Below are 15923 nucleotides of genomic sequence, written 5' to 3' on the forward strand. Positions count from 1 at the left end.
GGACTCAATGCAAAGACCTCTTGAGATGACAAAACAGATTGTGTGAAAAATTATGTAATTTTTGTGTTTAAAAAGAGTAGAAGCTTGGGCAACCTAGCAAGACCTTGTCTACAAACATATTCAGGCTGAGAAAACAAAAAATAAAAGAAGGCCCTGTCTTGGCCGGGTGCAGTGACTCACTTGTAATCCCAGCACTTTGGAAGTCCAAGGCTAGTGGATCTCAAGGTCAGGAGTTTGAGAACAGCCTGGCCATTATGGTGAAACCCCATCTCTACTAAAAATACAAAAATTAGCCAGGCAGGGTGGTGCATGCCTGTAATCCCAGCTACTCAGGAGGCCGAGGCAGGAAAATTGATTGAACCTGGGAGATGGAGGTTTCAGTGAGCCAAGATCGTGCCAGTGCACTCCAGTCTGGGTGACATAGAGAGACTCTGTCTCAAAAACCAAAACAAAACAAAAACCCTGTCTTTACAATATGTGTGTGTGTGTGTGTGTGTGTGTGTGTATGTTATATATATAAAACATATATGTATGTTATGTATATATATGCCTGTGGGACCACAGGCACATACCACCATACCTGACATATATATATACGTGGACCATATATATATATATATATGTCAGGTATGGTGGTATGTGCCTGTGGTCCCACCTGCTCAGGTGTCTGAAGCTAGTGGATCCCCTGAGCCCAGGAGCTCAAAGCTGCAGTGAGCCATGACTGCCAGGCACTCCAGCCAAGGAGAGAGAGTGAGATCCTGTCTCAAAATAAAAAGTAAATAGCTTGCCTAGATCTTGGTCTCTGTATGCCATTCTCTACTAAAAGAAACCAGGGCTCCTGCAAAATGGCCAGTCCAAGGTTGGGGCAGCTGAACAAGGAGGGTATCAGCACTGTGGAGTCTGATTAAAAGGACACAGGGGCTTATGTGAAAAGGCACTGTCTGGCCAAACAGGATGATTTGAGCAACAAAAAGAACAGTGCAAATACGTTAAAATCCATATTTGTTAGTTGAAAGAAGAGCTTGTGATCAAAAGATGAAAAGGCACCTTGGCCAGGTGCAGTGGCTTACACCTGTAATCCCAGCACTTTGGGAGGCCAAGTTGGGTGGATCACCTGAGGTCAGGAGTTTGAGACCAGCCAGGCCAACATGGTGAAACCCCATGTCTACTAAAAATACAAAAAATTACCCGGATGTGGTGGTGGTTGCCTGTAATTCCAGCTACTCAGGAGGTTGAGGCAAGAGAATCGCTTGAACCCAGGAGGTGGAGGTTGCAGTGAGCCAAGACTGCGCCACTGCACTCCAGCCTGGGCAACAAGACCGAAACTCTGTCTCAAACAACAGCAAAAAGATACCTCCAAATCATGTGGCTTCTAGAGGTTTCCTTTGTAGAAAAAAAAAATGGTGCTTCCATTGCCTCTTAAACCTAGATGTTCTCATTTCCTTTAGTGTTAACCATGGGGGAAGGGAAGTGTGTATGACCTGTTAATGCTGCTCTGGAAAGGGAGCCAGAATGAAGGTGCACAGTGATCTTGCAGTCACCATCAAATAAGCCATGACTAAGCACATACTCTGGGATGGCTGCAGCTATCCTGTGGGAAAGAGAGAGACAGAAAGAGAGAGAGCAACATGGGACCCGATGACTGCAGCCTAGGTGGATATGTCTATGACAGGGTGTTTCAGTTGGAATCTGCCTCTTATAACTGGAAATTAATTTCAACAATAGAAAGAAGTTATTGACTCATAGTCAAGAAAACTGAACAGTGCTGCAGTGAGGTCCTTAGACTAGAGTGGTCCACAAACTGTTTTTTATTGGTCCATGATGAGATATCTATGTGGCTGAAGTATCCGTGTGTGTGAACTTTCTTTCCTGCCTGGTTGATGATGCTACAGAATAATGAGAACACCTGTGTTTAAGAGGCATAGATGAACCACTTTTTATAAAGGACACCTCCAGTGGATGAAGCCATATGATTCTTCTTTATTGTGTGTTGCAAAAGCATCAGCCAATAAAATAACAATAAAACTGAAAATGAAACGGGAAACTGCTGTTATTACAGACAGTTCGAAAAACAGTGGTCTAGAGTGGTGATTCCCAGTCCTGGCTGCTCAACAGAACTACCTGGTGAGCTTTGACGACTCCCAATACTGAGGCTTGTTCTCAGGGATTTTCATTTATTTGTCCTGGGGTGGGGCCAAAGCATGGCTAGTTTTAGAAGCTTGCCAGGTGGTTCTAATGTGTAGCCAGCATTGAGAACCACCGTACCTGGCAAACTTTTGTATTTTTAGTAGAGATGGAGTTTCACTATGTTGGTCAGGTTGATCTCAAACTTCTGAACTCAGGTTATCCATCCACCTCGGCCTGCCAAAGTCCTGGGATTACAGATGTGAGCCACTGCACCCTGTCCTTATGTATTTATTTTTGAGACAAAGTCTCCTCATTGCCCAGACTGGAGTGCAGTGGTGTGATCATAGCTCACTGCAGCCTTGACCTGGGCTCAAGTGATCCTCCCACCTCAGCCTCCCAAGAAGCTAGGCTACAGGTCTGTGCCACCATGCCTGGCTAATTTAATTAGATGAGGGTCCCACTTTGTTTCCCAGGCTGATCTTGAACTCCTGGGCTCAAGGAATCCACTCACTTCAGCCTCCTAGTGTTGGGATTACAGGTATGAGTCACTGAACCCAGCTAAAATTTTTTTTTAAGACAATTTTTTTTTAGGCCAAGTTTATGTTCACAGCAAAAAGGAAGGTACAGAGAGTTCTGGTGTACTCCCTGCCAGCCTCCCTGATGATGAACATCCCCTCAGAGTGGTCCATTTGTTACAATCTGAGAACCTACACATCATCATTACCCAGAGTCCACAGCGTACATTAGGGACTGCTGTTGTACATCCTCTGGGTTTGGACAGATCTGCCATTATAGTACCATATAGAGCAGTTTCACTGTCCTAAATAGAAGCCTTCTCTTGAGGTGTGGCCCCTGGTTTTGCTCCTTATCTGAGAACTCTCGCACCCACTGCCACTCCCAAGACTGGACTGTGTTCCCATTCCAACCCCTTGCTCACTTAACAGCAGACAGAGGGGGCAGCTGCCCCTGTGGAGAAGTGCTCCAGAGACTGAACCCATTGCTCGGTCAGCCCTGGGGATCTGGATGGGGACATCCAGAGACAGGGTCAGTTAGTGTAGTCACCAAACTTGATCGGATCATGGTAAGAGCTGCCTGTTTCAGCAGAAGGGAGGGAGCAGCTCTGCACAGCGGGGAGAGGGGAAAAGTAGGTGTGCTGCGGAAATAGGGCAGACATCTCTGTCCTGAGACAGGAACGGCTGGAGACAGAGTGAGAAGGTCCAAGTGATGGCAAGACAGGAAGATGAAAACAGGGACACAGTGAGACAAGAAAAGATGCCACCAAGCAACGGAGACGCAGACAGAGGAAGGCAAGGTTGGTCTTGCTTTGACGTCCCTGCCCCCAGGCCTGGCTGCTCCTTGGCGCAGATTCCAGGAGCTGCCCGGCCACCCTCAGATAACCCTCCCACTTTTTTTCTCTTCTTCCTCTTCTCCTTTAAGACAGGAGAAGGTGCCACTGCACTCCTCGCCCAGTCTGGAGTGCAGTGGCGCCATCTCAGCTTACTGCAACCTGTGCCTCTCAGGTTCAAGCAAATCTGCTTCTGCCTCCCAAGTAGCTAGGATTACAGGTGCCTGCCACCACTCCCGGCTATTTTGTATTTTCAGTAGAGATGGGGTTTTGCCTTGTTGGCTAGGCAGGTCTTGAACTCCTGACCTCAAGTGATCTGCCCACCTCAGCCTCCCAAAGTGCTAGGATGACAGGCTTGAGCCACCATGCCCGGACCCCCTTTTCTTCTCTACCTGGTGGAAGGGGCTCTTCCTTGTATCCAGGAAATGCCCGGTGAGTCAGTCAGCAAACAGTGCTTGGGAATGATGGGAGCTCTGGCTGCTGTCTTGGGTCTGTTCTGCTCATTTATTTTTATCATTTTGGGGGGTTTAGCGGGTGGGAGGTGGGGATGGGAATTAGGCGTGTCAGTCAGTATAATAAAATTTTCTAAGTATGTCTCTGTTCAGCCACGGGTGTTCTTTTCTTTTTCTATTTCCCGTTATTAAGTCACTGCTGCTGTAGGAGTGCCACTTAAGCGACTGGGTTTTTATTTTTGTCTCCAAGGTACAAAAAGTACTACTAACCGCGCACAGTGGCTCACGCCTGTAATCTCATCACTTTAGGAGGCCGAGGCGGGAGGATAGCTTGAGCTCAGGAGCGCAAGACGAGCCTGAGCCACGTAGCGAGACTCCATCTTTACAAAAAGTTACGAAATTAGCCAGGCGTGGTGTCTCGCGCGTGTCGCCCCACCTGCACGGGAGGGTGGCTCCAGGCCGGAAGTTGGAGGCTGCGGGGAGCCAAGATCGCGCCACTGCACTCCAGCCTGGCGACTAAGCGAGACCTTCTCTCAAAATAGGAGTAAAAATGAAAGTACTGTCTACTTTCTGCCCGCGCTTAGGCGCTGTGGTGCGGCCGCGCACAGGCTGCCTGGGTGACCCCGCGAGGGCGAAGCCCCTCGACACAGGTTTGGGGCGGTCCTGTCCAGCCCCCTGCGCCCCGCGGGTGTCCAGAAACTCGGGCTGAGCGCAGGAGCCCGGGGCGTCCTCGGTGCCGGAGCGCCGGGGAGGGAGAGAGGGCGGAGGAGCCGGGCTTGGGGTGTTCGCCGTTCTCAGGAGTCCCCGAGCCCTTGTCCTTCCGCGCAGCGGGCGTGCAGCGGCGGCGGCGGGGCCTGGGCTGGGGAGGCCCCCTGGCGGCGGGGAGGACGCGGCGCGGCTCCCTTCCGGGGTTGCTTGCGGGGAAGCCGGAGGCCGCTAGGGTCTGGGGCAACCGCAGGCTCCTGGGGGATGCGGAAGCCCGGGCAGGCCCAGCCGCCATTCCTTCCCGGTGGAGAGGGGCGCCGTGCGGGGCTCAGGGCCCTGGCGCTTCCTGCTCTCCGGCGCGCCCGCCCCGCTGCCAGGACCGGCCCGGCCCCACCAAGGCCCAGCCTAGCTCTGCAGAGGGAGCTGCCGGCCCTACCCCGCCCCAGCCCCAAACTGCGATCCTAGGGTCCTCGGGCGCTGGGCTGTCACCTCCCCAGCGGCCCCGCCAAGTTAGAGGCAGAACAGCGCTGCGCTCGCGTCGCCTCACCCAAGTGACCGCCCAGTCATCACCGTCTGCGGGTTGGTGAACTGGGCTCCCTTTCAGGGCTCCTGGAGCCTTTTTCTTTTGTTTTCTTTCTTTTTTTTTCTTCTTCCATTTCTCCCCTCCTCTACCTCCCCTCCTCCCCTCCCCTTTCTTTTTTCTTTCATTTTTGAGACAGTCTTGCTCTGTAGCCCAGGCTGGAGTGCAGTGACGCAGTCTAGGCTCACTGAAGCCTCGACCTCCCAGGCTCAAGCGATCCTCCTGCCTCGGACTCCAGAATAGCTGGGACTGCAAGCATGCGCCACCACACCTGGCTAGTTTTCTTTAACTGACTGATTGATTGAGACAGGATTTCGGCATGTTGTCCGGGCTGGTCTCAAACTCCTGTCTGGGCTTCCCAAAGTGCTGGGATTACAGGCATGAACCACCACACCTGGCCTTGTTTTTTTCTCAAAATCACATCACGTGTAGCACAGGGGCCCTTTAGTTTCTGCGTTTCACTGAAGGTCAGAGATTTTCCTTGATTGTCTTTTCCTGTGGCCGACATCAAGGCTGGCTTCAGGAGTCCTGGGAGACACTTCTCTCAAGGATCTGGTAGCTATCACTCCACTGTCTGAGGCACTGACTGTTGCATGTGAAGTTCAAGGTTGTCCTGATTAAGATCTTTGGAAGTCATCTAAGTTTGAATTTTTTCTGCATGAAATTTGAGAGAAGTCTTTATTATTATTTTGAAATGGAGTTTTGCTCTTGTTGCCCAGGCTGGAGTGCAGTGGCACACTCTGCTCACTGTAACCTCCCCCTCCCAGGTTCAAGCGATTCTCGTGCCTCAGCCTCCTGAGTAGCTGGGATTACAGGCACCTGCCATCATGTCCGGCTAATTTTTGTATTTTTAGTAGAGACAAGGTTTCACGTGTTGGCCAGGATGGTCTATATCTCTGAGCTCAGGTGACCCCCACCTCGGCCTCCCAAAGTGCTGGGATTCCAGGCGTGAGCCACCGCGCCCCGCCAGAAGTCTTTACTTTTGCAACAAGTTTGAGTTTCACCAGAGATAGCTTAGGGTCGGTAGTCTGGTTTTAACTGGTACAAGATGACCCATTTCAGTTCATTTTAAAATCTTGCATTCATTTATTTGACAAATATTTGAGGACTAAGTATATGCTAGGTAGACACAGTTTTAAGTTCTGGGGAGACAGCAGTGAAAAAACAGGCAAGCTCTTTGTCACTGTGGATTTTACAATGGTGTGTGTGGTGTGAGAGAGAGAACGAGTTTTTGATGGTTGAGTCCCTTCCACCTGATTTATCCAGAAACCGAAAGTGCTTTTCCCTCATACTCTATCTTCACGCTTTATCCTAAATGCCTGGCATTTTCCCTTGTTTTCTTTTAATCTCTTCATTAATATCCCCCACTTGGCACATAAGTTTCTCTTGCTTATCTTCTGCTTAATAATCCAATTTTCTGTAAGCCTCTTCATTTCAGCTTCCAGGGACAATCTAACATGATGAAGCACCCAGTTCCCCCGGCACTGTCCTTGTCTCATCTTCCTCAGGATAAGTAATAGCTGTTTTCTAAAATCTTCGTATGTTTCATGTGCGAGATCTGTTTCAGGAAATAGGATTATCAATACAATTTTGCTGCTTGCTGCTTTTACATCTGTGCTCAGGGCTTTCTCACTGGGATCAGATTTTCTTCCTGTTACACTCAGACCTCCACGCAATTCATGTGTAAATCCAACAGGAGCAAGTGGATGCTTAAACCCATGTAGCATGAACGTGTAAATAGAGAAGGAAGGAAGGAGGAAAGGAACGGAGGGGAGAGGACAATTTAAATAGTGCGAGTCTACCCATCATTCTATTCAGAGTGTGTGCCCAGATGAGCAGAGATAGATGTGATGAGAGCGTGTTGCTCTGTCAGTGGGTCTCACAAATGCCTCCTATACTGTGAGCATCTCATTATGTGGACTGTGACTGTCATGTCTAAAGATGTATTATTTTGGCCGGGTGCAGTGGCTCACACCTATAATCCCAGCACTTTGGGAGGCTGAGGTGGGTGGATCACCTGAGGTCAGGAGTTCAAGACCAGCCTGGCCAACCTGGTGAAAACCCTGTTTCTACTAAAAATACAAAAAAATTAGCCGTAATTACAGGCATGTTGTTCATGTCTGTAATCCCAGCTACTAGGGAGGCTGAGGCAGGAGAATTGCTTGAACCCAGAAGGCAGAGGTTGCGGTGAGCCAAGACATACCACTGAACTCCAGCCTGGGCAGCAAAGCAAGACTCCACATCAAAAAAGAAAAAAATGTGTATTTTTCAAACATGACTCATAGGGCAAACCAACAACTTCATCTCATGCTCTGCCAAAGAAATAGCCATCTCTCCTGACTTTGGAAGAAAAACTGGAAGAGCTGGATTTTTGATAAATGGTACTGGCCAGAATAGACATGTATGGGTAATTTTCATGAGTAACTCCGACTATATGGGATAAAGTCTTTTACATAGAGATTTTAGAATCAATTCTCTGATAAGATACTAGACTTGACTCATACTCGACTTGTCAACCACAGTGTCTGGGAGGCCATTGCCCTTGGAATTGACTAAGGTAGGCAGACACGTCTCCCTGGAGCTTCCAATGTATAGGCCACCTGGCTCTCTGTGGCATGGTTTGGTGCAGACAGATGAGGTGAACCAATCATATTCCCCTTCTCTGAAATCTGAAATTGGGAATAACCGAAAGACGAGGCACTTATTGGAAACTAAGATTTCTCTTGTTTATCTTCTGCTTAATAATCCAACGATATGCACTGTCATTTTTGCAATACCCTATTGGCTACAGGTAAGCCCTATTCAATATAGGAAGGAACTTCACAGGCACGATTGATTAATTTAGCATTTGTTTAGCGCCTATGGTGTGCCAGGCACCATTCTAGGTCCTGAGGATACGGTGATGAATGAGATCTCCAGTATCATAGCTTACCCAGCAGGTGCCCAAGGCAGGCAATGAGTAAATATATGAGAAGAGGAAAAGAGAATGCCAGGAAGCCCTGCAGTTTTGGAGCAAAGCCATGACCTCTTTTCTTTCTTTGTTACTCTGCTTGCTTATCCGTGAACTCTTTTCACAACTATTTCCTTTTTGAAAAGCATCTCTGGGTTTGCTGTTGGGTTCTGTTTTGTGAGTGCAAGGATGGAGGAAGGCTGGACGACGGGGTGGACCATCCAGGCCATGGAGTTAGTGTAGCAGGAGATGGACCATAATAACTAAGGCTGGGCGTGGTGGCTCACGCCTGTAATCCCAGCACTTTGGGAGGCTGAGATGGCAGATCACCTGAGGTCAGGTGTTCAAGACCAGCCTGGCCAACATGGTGAAATCCTGTCTCTACTGAAAATACAAGAATAAGCCAGGTGCAGTGGTAAGTGCCTGTAATACCAGCTACTTGAGAGGCTGAGGCAGGAGAATTGCTTGAACCAGGGACGTGGAGGTTGCATGAGCCAAGATTACACCACTGCACTCCAGCCTGAGTGACAGAGAGAGACTCCATCTCAAAAGAAAAAAAAACAATAACTGATAATAGAACAGTTATGACAATATAATGTGATAAAACTATGTGAATGTCTCTCTCTCTCTAAATACCTTATTGTACTGCACTCACCTAATTTTAGACCGTGGTTGACCTCAGGTAACTGAAACCACAGAAATCAAAACTGCGACGTGGGGAATGGCATGCATGCTGGTGTCACATCTGTGTGTGAGAGTTTTAACTGGAGGCCAGAAAGGGGGCTCACTTTTTAGAGTTTTGTATTGTTTGGGAATGTTTTCTATGTAAAGTGTTTTGTATTTAAGGCCAAAAGAGATAATGACAAAAAGGAAAAAATGCTACACATCTGATTCTCAGGAAGGGATTAGAGGGAGTGGAAATTCCACCAGCTGCTATTGCTAAATCTCATTAAAATGCCCTTGAAATCAACCAAACCAACTCTCAGGCACAGCCAGAACAATGGAGGCAGAGCAGAGCTCGATCCTGAATCCACACCCCAGCCCCTCCTGGTGGGAAGAGAAGAAGAGGAGAGCTTGCTTCCCGTGGTTCCCACCCCACCTGGCTGGAGAGGCTGATGTGGGACGAGATGTGACCATCAGTGCAGGTAGGAGGCAGAGAAGGCAGCTCCCCCGACTGGCCAGTGCTCTGGGCCTAGCCCAGGATGGGGAACTAGGGCAACAGTGCAGCCCTCCAGCATCAGGTCTGGAGTTTCCATGGGAGGAAGGAGGAAGAGATCTCACCCGTGTCACCCCAAGTCATGGGGCATTTCCGGTGAGGACGTTCACACCTAGGAACCAGGGAGAAAGCCTGGAGGCAGGAAACGCTGTAGATCTTTGCCCTGCCTTCCTCCAGACGGCAGGAGTGACTCAGCCCTCCCCAGGGTGCGGCTTTCGCTCTGACTCCACAGTTTGGCCTCCTCTCACAACTCTGTCTCCTCTCTGTGTCATTCCTCCTACTCAGGGCTGATAGTCAAAATATCAAACCGCTAAGAAAGCTTGGACATCCACCAGTCAGACCACACACCAGTTGGGAACAATGGCTAGAGGTGGCAAATTGCCCCAAAACGTAGTGACTTGAAACAACAAACGTTTGTTACATCACACATTTACGGGTCGGGAGTTAGGGTGGTTCTGGCTCAGTTCCTCTCATGAAGCTGTCGAGGTGTCAGAGTTGCAACCATTTGAAAGCTTAACTGGGGCTGGAGGATCCTCTTTCTAGATGTCTCACTCACAAGGCTGTTGGCAGGAAGCCTCAGTGCCTCACCAGGATGTGGGCCTCACCACAGGGCTGCTTGAGTATCCTCAGAACATGGTGGCTGGCGTCCCCAGAGGGAGACATTCGAGAGAGAAAGGCAGAGTTGCAGTGTCTTTTATGACCTATTCTTGTAAGTTAACATACTGTCACATCCACAGCATCCTATTGGGTCAGCCCTACTCAGTGTGAGAGGGGCCATACAAGGTGGAAATACCAGGAAGCAAGGATCTCGGGGGGGATGTTTTGGAGGCTGTCTACCCCAGGTACTATATTTCTTCCCATTTAAAACTGTCTCATGGCTTCCCACTAACCTCAGGATCAAATCCAATGCCTTACCATGATCGGCAAGGCCTGGCATGAACTGACTCCTACCTACCTTCCAACCCCATTGTGTTCCTCTTTAATCATCTGCGTTCAACTCCAAACACATCAACCCTCCATACATCCGTCAGTATCTGAAGCTCATCCTCTCTATTTTCTGCTCCACCTGTCTAGAATTCTCCTCATCCAGAACTTTCAGGCCAGTTCCTTCTCATTGTTTGGGTCTCAGCTCAATGTCACCTCCTCCGAGAAGCTTCACTGACCCCCTTTTCTAATTTAGCCCTCATCCACCTGTCACTCTCTTACCTTGCCTCGTGCTGACCTCCTCCTAGCATTGATCTCTATCTGAAACTTACTGAATTGATTATTGCCTTTCTCCCTTTGTGTACCAGTAGGAGTCTTTAATTACAAGCAGCAGACTGCTCGTCAGCTGGTTTTAAGCTACAGATGAACCTAATAAGGATAGGCGGTGCCTCATAGCATCTTGGGAAATCAGAGAACCAGGCTCGAAGGCCATTTACTTGGCATGGTTCGGTCTGCTGCTGCCTTTGGAATCTGCCGTCATCCTGACAAAGGGCTCCAGGCACCTGCTTCTCAGTGTCACTCAGCCTCCTTACTGCAGGAGCAGCCGACAGGTGGTGTTTTAAGTTGAATGCTATGCCCAATTTTCAAAAGAGACGGGAAAGTTTCCTGCTTCCACCATAAGGAGGTGTGAGTTCATAAGGCAGGAAATTCTCAAAATAGGAAGACTGTTCCCTGGGCTGGGGAAGCCATAGAACGCTGATGCTACCTGGCCTCTATAGGCCCGGCAGTCCACTCTGGTGACTGTCATCACCCAGCCTTCCTCCGTCCTTACACTTATTAACAGCACAACCCAGTAGCAAGCCGAGAGCTGCTTCTCAACAAGAAAACAGTTGTGAAGAGTTCGTAACTTTTCTCCAAACTGCAGTGTTTTCTGCGTTTCTTGCTTACATATTTACGTGTTGCCTGCTTAGTGCACCCACTGGGTAAGCTATGAGGGCAGGGATCTTGTTCTCACCATATCCTCAGGACCTAGAGCAGGGCCAGGTACATCGTGGGTGCTCACTGAATGTTAAGGAATTGTGTACATGAAGTCCCCACATCAGTCTCTCCAGCCAGGTGAGGTGGGAACCCCAGGAAGCGAGCCCTCCTCCTCTTCCCACCAGGAGAGGCTGGGGTGTGGATTCAGGATCGAGCTCTGCTCTGCCTCCATTGTTCTGGCTGTGCCTGAGTTGGTTTGGTTGATTTCAAGGGCATTTTAATGAGATTTAGCAATAGCAGGTGGTAGAATTTCCACTCCCTCTAGTCACTTCCTGAGAGTTACACACACATTTTTACCTTTTTGTCATTATCTCTTTTGGCCTTAAATACAAAACATTTTACATAGAAAACATTCCCAGACAATACAAAACTCTAAAAAGCGAGTCCCCCTTTCTGGCCTCCAGTTAAAACTCTCACACACAGATGTGACACGAGCATGCACGCAGTTTTGATTTTTGTGGTTTTAGTTACCTGCAGTCAACCACGGTCTAAAAATAGGTGAGTGCAGTACAATAAGGTATTGAGAGAGAGAGACACATTCACATAGTTTTATCACAGTATGTTGTTATAACTTCTATTACTAATTTTGATTGTTTATCTCTTACTGTGCCTAATTTATAAATGAAGCCTCGTCCTAGGTATGTATGTACAGGCAAAAACATAGTCTCCATCAAGCTCAGTACTATCAGCTGTTTGATGCATCCCCTGGGGATAAGGAGGCCCATCGTACTTGTTCATATCCATGTCGGGTTGAGCTGGCGTTTCCAAACGGTAGAATTCTAGAAGTTTATGTGCAGGTTTGCAATGTTGATAGGTTCTTCCAAATGGCCCTTTGAAATATTGTACAGCATAAAGTGTTGGAGTTTACGGGAGCATTACTTTCCTTTTGCCACCTCTAGATTGTATCTGTTCCTTTTTTTTTTTTTTTTGAGATGGAGTTTCACTCTTCTTACCCGGGCTGGAGTGCAATGGTGCGATCTTGGCTGGCCACAACCTCTGCCTCCTGGGTTCAGGCAATTCTCCTGCCTCTCAGCCTCCTGAGTAGCTGGGATTACAGGCATGCACCACCATGCCCAACTAATATTTTGTATTATTTAGCAGAGATGGGGTTTCACCATGTTGACCAGGATGGTCTCAGTCTCTTGACCTCGGGATCCACCCGCCTCAGCCTCCCAAAGTGCTGGGATTACAGGCTTGAGCCACCTCGCCCGGCCCCTTTTGTTTGTTTTTTAATAGTCAGCTATTTAATTAGGTTTTTAAGATGTTTAGAACACCAATTTGTGAGGGTACATTCCATTCATCAGGGCAGACACGGATCGCAGGTAGCCCTGGCGCGGAGGAAGAGCTTTGCTTTTTGGTGAAGTTCGTGAGTGCACAACTTTCTGATCCATCTTGCGCTGCTCTGTCATCTTGTATTTCTCTTCCTGTGTTGAAGATCTCACCTTTCTGGTGTCTCTGGGTTTGCGTAGCTGCTGCTGCTTGAAGTGAGCATCAGTAAGATGTTTTGGGATTTTTACATTGCTGATACCAATTTTGGTTGAGGTGGCAATGACAAATTCCAGGTGTGTCCTCAAGCCACTAGCCCAGCTGCTTCAGGAAAACCGCCCTCTTGCCCCTGTGGCGTCCTGTGACAATGATCCGAATGGTCCCGGGGGTGATGCTGGCTTGCAGTTTTCTCACGTACAGACTGAAGGGTTTTTGCTGTGGCTCACCAGCTTTCCACACACATCTGCAGTAGGATCAGATCTGGGCATTTTGAGGAGTTGAGCCACCCAGGTACCACCATTCCTGTTACCACCCACTGGTTTTTGTAACAGTTGTAAGAACCTTCTTTTTCTTTTCAACCTGGCCAATTCCTCTGACAGGGACAGGACTGCGGCTGCAATGGGCCTTCGGTTTCTTCCCTTTAGTATCTGACTTCTCAACTTTTTCACCCACCATCTTGCAAGATGGGAAAAAGCCATTATCTGTTTTAAAATTTGCATTTATCTGATCCCCAGGGAGCATCTAGGGCATTTGTCAACTTGAGGCTACCTGAATTTTTCTTCTCTTGCAAGTTGTCTGCTTTCATCCAGTGACCGCGTATGTATTGGAATGTACAGTTTTACCCTGTGCTGCGAAGGGCTGTTTGCATTTTGGTGCTGTCTCGTGTGTTGCACATGTCTCTTCCTCGTCTTTCATCTCTGTGATAATCTCTAGCCCTACAGAAGCTTTACATTTTTACGGAGTCAAACGTATTCATTTTTTCCTTTAGGGCTTCTGGATTTTGTGTCTTGCTTAGGTTTCCCTTCTCCAAGAATATAGAAATATTTTACCATATTTGCTTCTAGGACCTTAATTAATACTGTTTGAGACTGGGTACAGTGGCTCACACCTGTAATTCCAGCAGTTTGGGAGGCTGAGGCGAGTGGATCACTTGAGCCCAAGAGTTCAAGACCAGCCTGGGTGAGATGGTAAAACCCTCCCTCTATAAAAACTACACAAATTAGCCAGGCATGGTTGTGTACACCTGTGGCTCAAGCTACTCAGGAGGCTGAGGTGTGAGAATCACTTGAGCTCAGGAGGCGGAGGTTGCAGTGAGCAGAGATAGAGCCACTGTGCTCCAGCCTGCGTGGCAGAGTGAGACATTGTCTCAAAATAATAGCAGTAATTCTGCTTGACAGCTGCAAAATTGTCCTCTAAAAAGGTTGTTCCAATTACCATCCGATCAGCTGGAAGAATGCTATTTCCCCAACACCCTCACCGGCCCTGAGCATTAGCAATCTTTAAAAAGTTTGCCAGTGGTGAATATGTGTTGTTCAGCACTGTTGTTCTAATTAGCATTAATGATGAGTGGGATCTGAAATCTTTTCATATGGTATGAGCTAGTTGTACTTCTCTGTGAATGGCAGGATCCTTTCCTTGCCCTTTTTTTTTTTTTTTTTGAGACGGAGTTTCGCTCTTGTTACCCAGGCTGGAGTGCAATGGCGCGATCTCGGCTCACCGCAACCTCCACCTCCTGATTTCAGGCAATTCTCCTGCCTCAGCCTCCTGAGAGGCTGGGATTACAGGCATGCGCCACCACGCCCAGCTAATTTTTTGTATTTTTAGTAGAGACAGGGTTTCACCATGTTGACCAGGATGGTCTCGATCTCTTGACCTACCCGCCTCCCAAAGTGCTGGGATTACAGGCATGAGCCACCGCGCCTGGCCCTTGCCCATTTTCTCTGTTGGGCTGTTGGGCTGTTGGGCTGTTGGGCTTTATCTTACAGATAAAAGGCTGTTCCTAAAGGAAATGAGCCCTGTGTCCTCATCTGTAAGGGAAATCATTTCCCCATGGCTCCCTATCTCTCTGCCGCCTCCTGGCGGCGGGGGCGGAGCAGGTCCTTGCCACACCCACAAATCTACAGCTGCCTCCTCCCTGGACTCAGCACATCCTAAGGCCCTTGCCTCACAGGTGTTCTCTTCTGGGCACATTTATGGCTAGTTTTCACATTCAGTTCGGTCCTCACAACTTCTGATAATGAGGACATCCTTTTGTAGTTTCTATTCCTATTGCAGGTTTTTACAATACATATTTTGTGGTCATGTTTAGGGATGGGTTGGGACTGGGAAGTTGGAACACGTGCTCAGGCTGCCATATCTCCAGTGTTAAAATCTTTATTTATTATTCATTTATTATTTTGAGACAGGGTCTGGCTCTGTTGGCCCAGCTGGAGTGCAGTGGCACTATCTTGGCTCACTGCAGCCTCGACCTCCCAGGCTCAGGCAAATCCCCCACCTCAGCCTCCAGAGTAGCTGGGAACACAGGCCTGTCCCATCATGCCTGGCTAATGTTTTAATTTTTATAGAGATAGGGCCTTGCTCTATTACCCAGGCTGGCTTCCAACTCCTGAGCAATCCATCAACCTCAGCCTCCCAAAGTACTGGGATTACACCTGGCCTCTTGGTGTTAAATTTTAAGTCATACACTAACTTCTCTTCTTGTTTTTGTGGTTTTAAATTTGATTTTCTCTAGACTTTCAGGTCTAGAACCATGTCATCTGAAAATAATGATCATTGTACCTGGCATCTGACTTTTTAACAAGCTGGCATTTGTGAGCCACACTCTCATTCATGCAAACAAGATAAGGCAGATATTTTTGAATTAAAAAAAAGAATCCACTTCCTGCCCAGAGTCTGCTGGTCAGTTGCACGCGGGACTGGATACCCCGAAGCAGCTACTGCAAGGCAATGCGCGAACACCAGGGGGAGCTCGTGGCAGGCAACAGCGCCTGTCCGGGCAGCTTTCACGTCTCCTCACGTGTGATTTCTTGGCCACTCATTCATTTATAGTAATGTGCATAATCAATGGCTATAATAACAACAGTCGCTGATTGGTCAGAGGCGTCTTTCTGGCTTCCCTGAGCCTGGGCACACTTGGTCATCAGTGCTGGAAGCTCTGGAACGCCCTCTCATCCTGTTCTGGGACTGTTTCTCGGCTTTGGTCCCTTCCTTTCCCCCTTTCCCCCCATTTTTTGGGGTCCTTTCAAAGTCTTTTTGTTTTTGTTTTTGTTTTTGGAGACAGAGCCTCGCTCTGCCACCAGGTGGAGTGCGGTGGTGCGATG

General features: G+C 48.3%; 1 long non-coding RNA gene across 7 annotated transcripts in view; it reads left to right on the forward strand.

Moving 5' to 3' along the window:
- The window catches only part of LOC118154477 (uncharacterized), a 57177-nt gene that overhangs the window by 29432 nt on the left and 11822 nt on the right, over positions 1–15923 (forward strand). For 3 of the 7 annotated variants that reach the window (XR_013518710.1, XR_013518709.1, XR_004744400.3), the window contains one exon: positions 3318–3439. The exons of the other annotated variants lie outside the window; for them this stretch is intronic. This is a non-coding gene — a long non-coding RNA (uncharacterized LOC118154477). The remainder of the gene's footprint in view (positions 1–3317; positions 3440–15923) is intronic. 7 annotated transcript variants of the gene reach the window in all.

The sequence above is a fragment of the Callithrix jacchus genome, chromosome 6 (genome assembly GCF_049354715.1).
Source record: "Callithrix jacchus isolate 240 chromosome 6, calJac240_pri, whole genome shotgun sequence".
Lineage (NCBI taxonomy): Eukaryota > Metazoa > Chordata > Mammalia > Primates > Cebidae > Callithrix > Callithrix jacchus.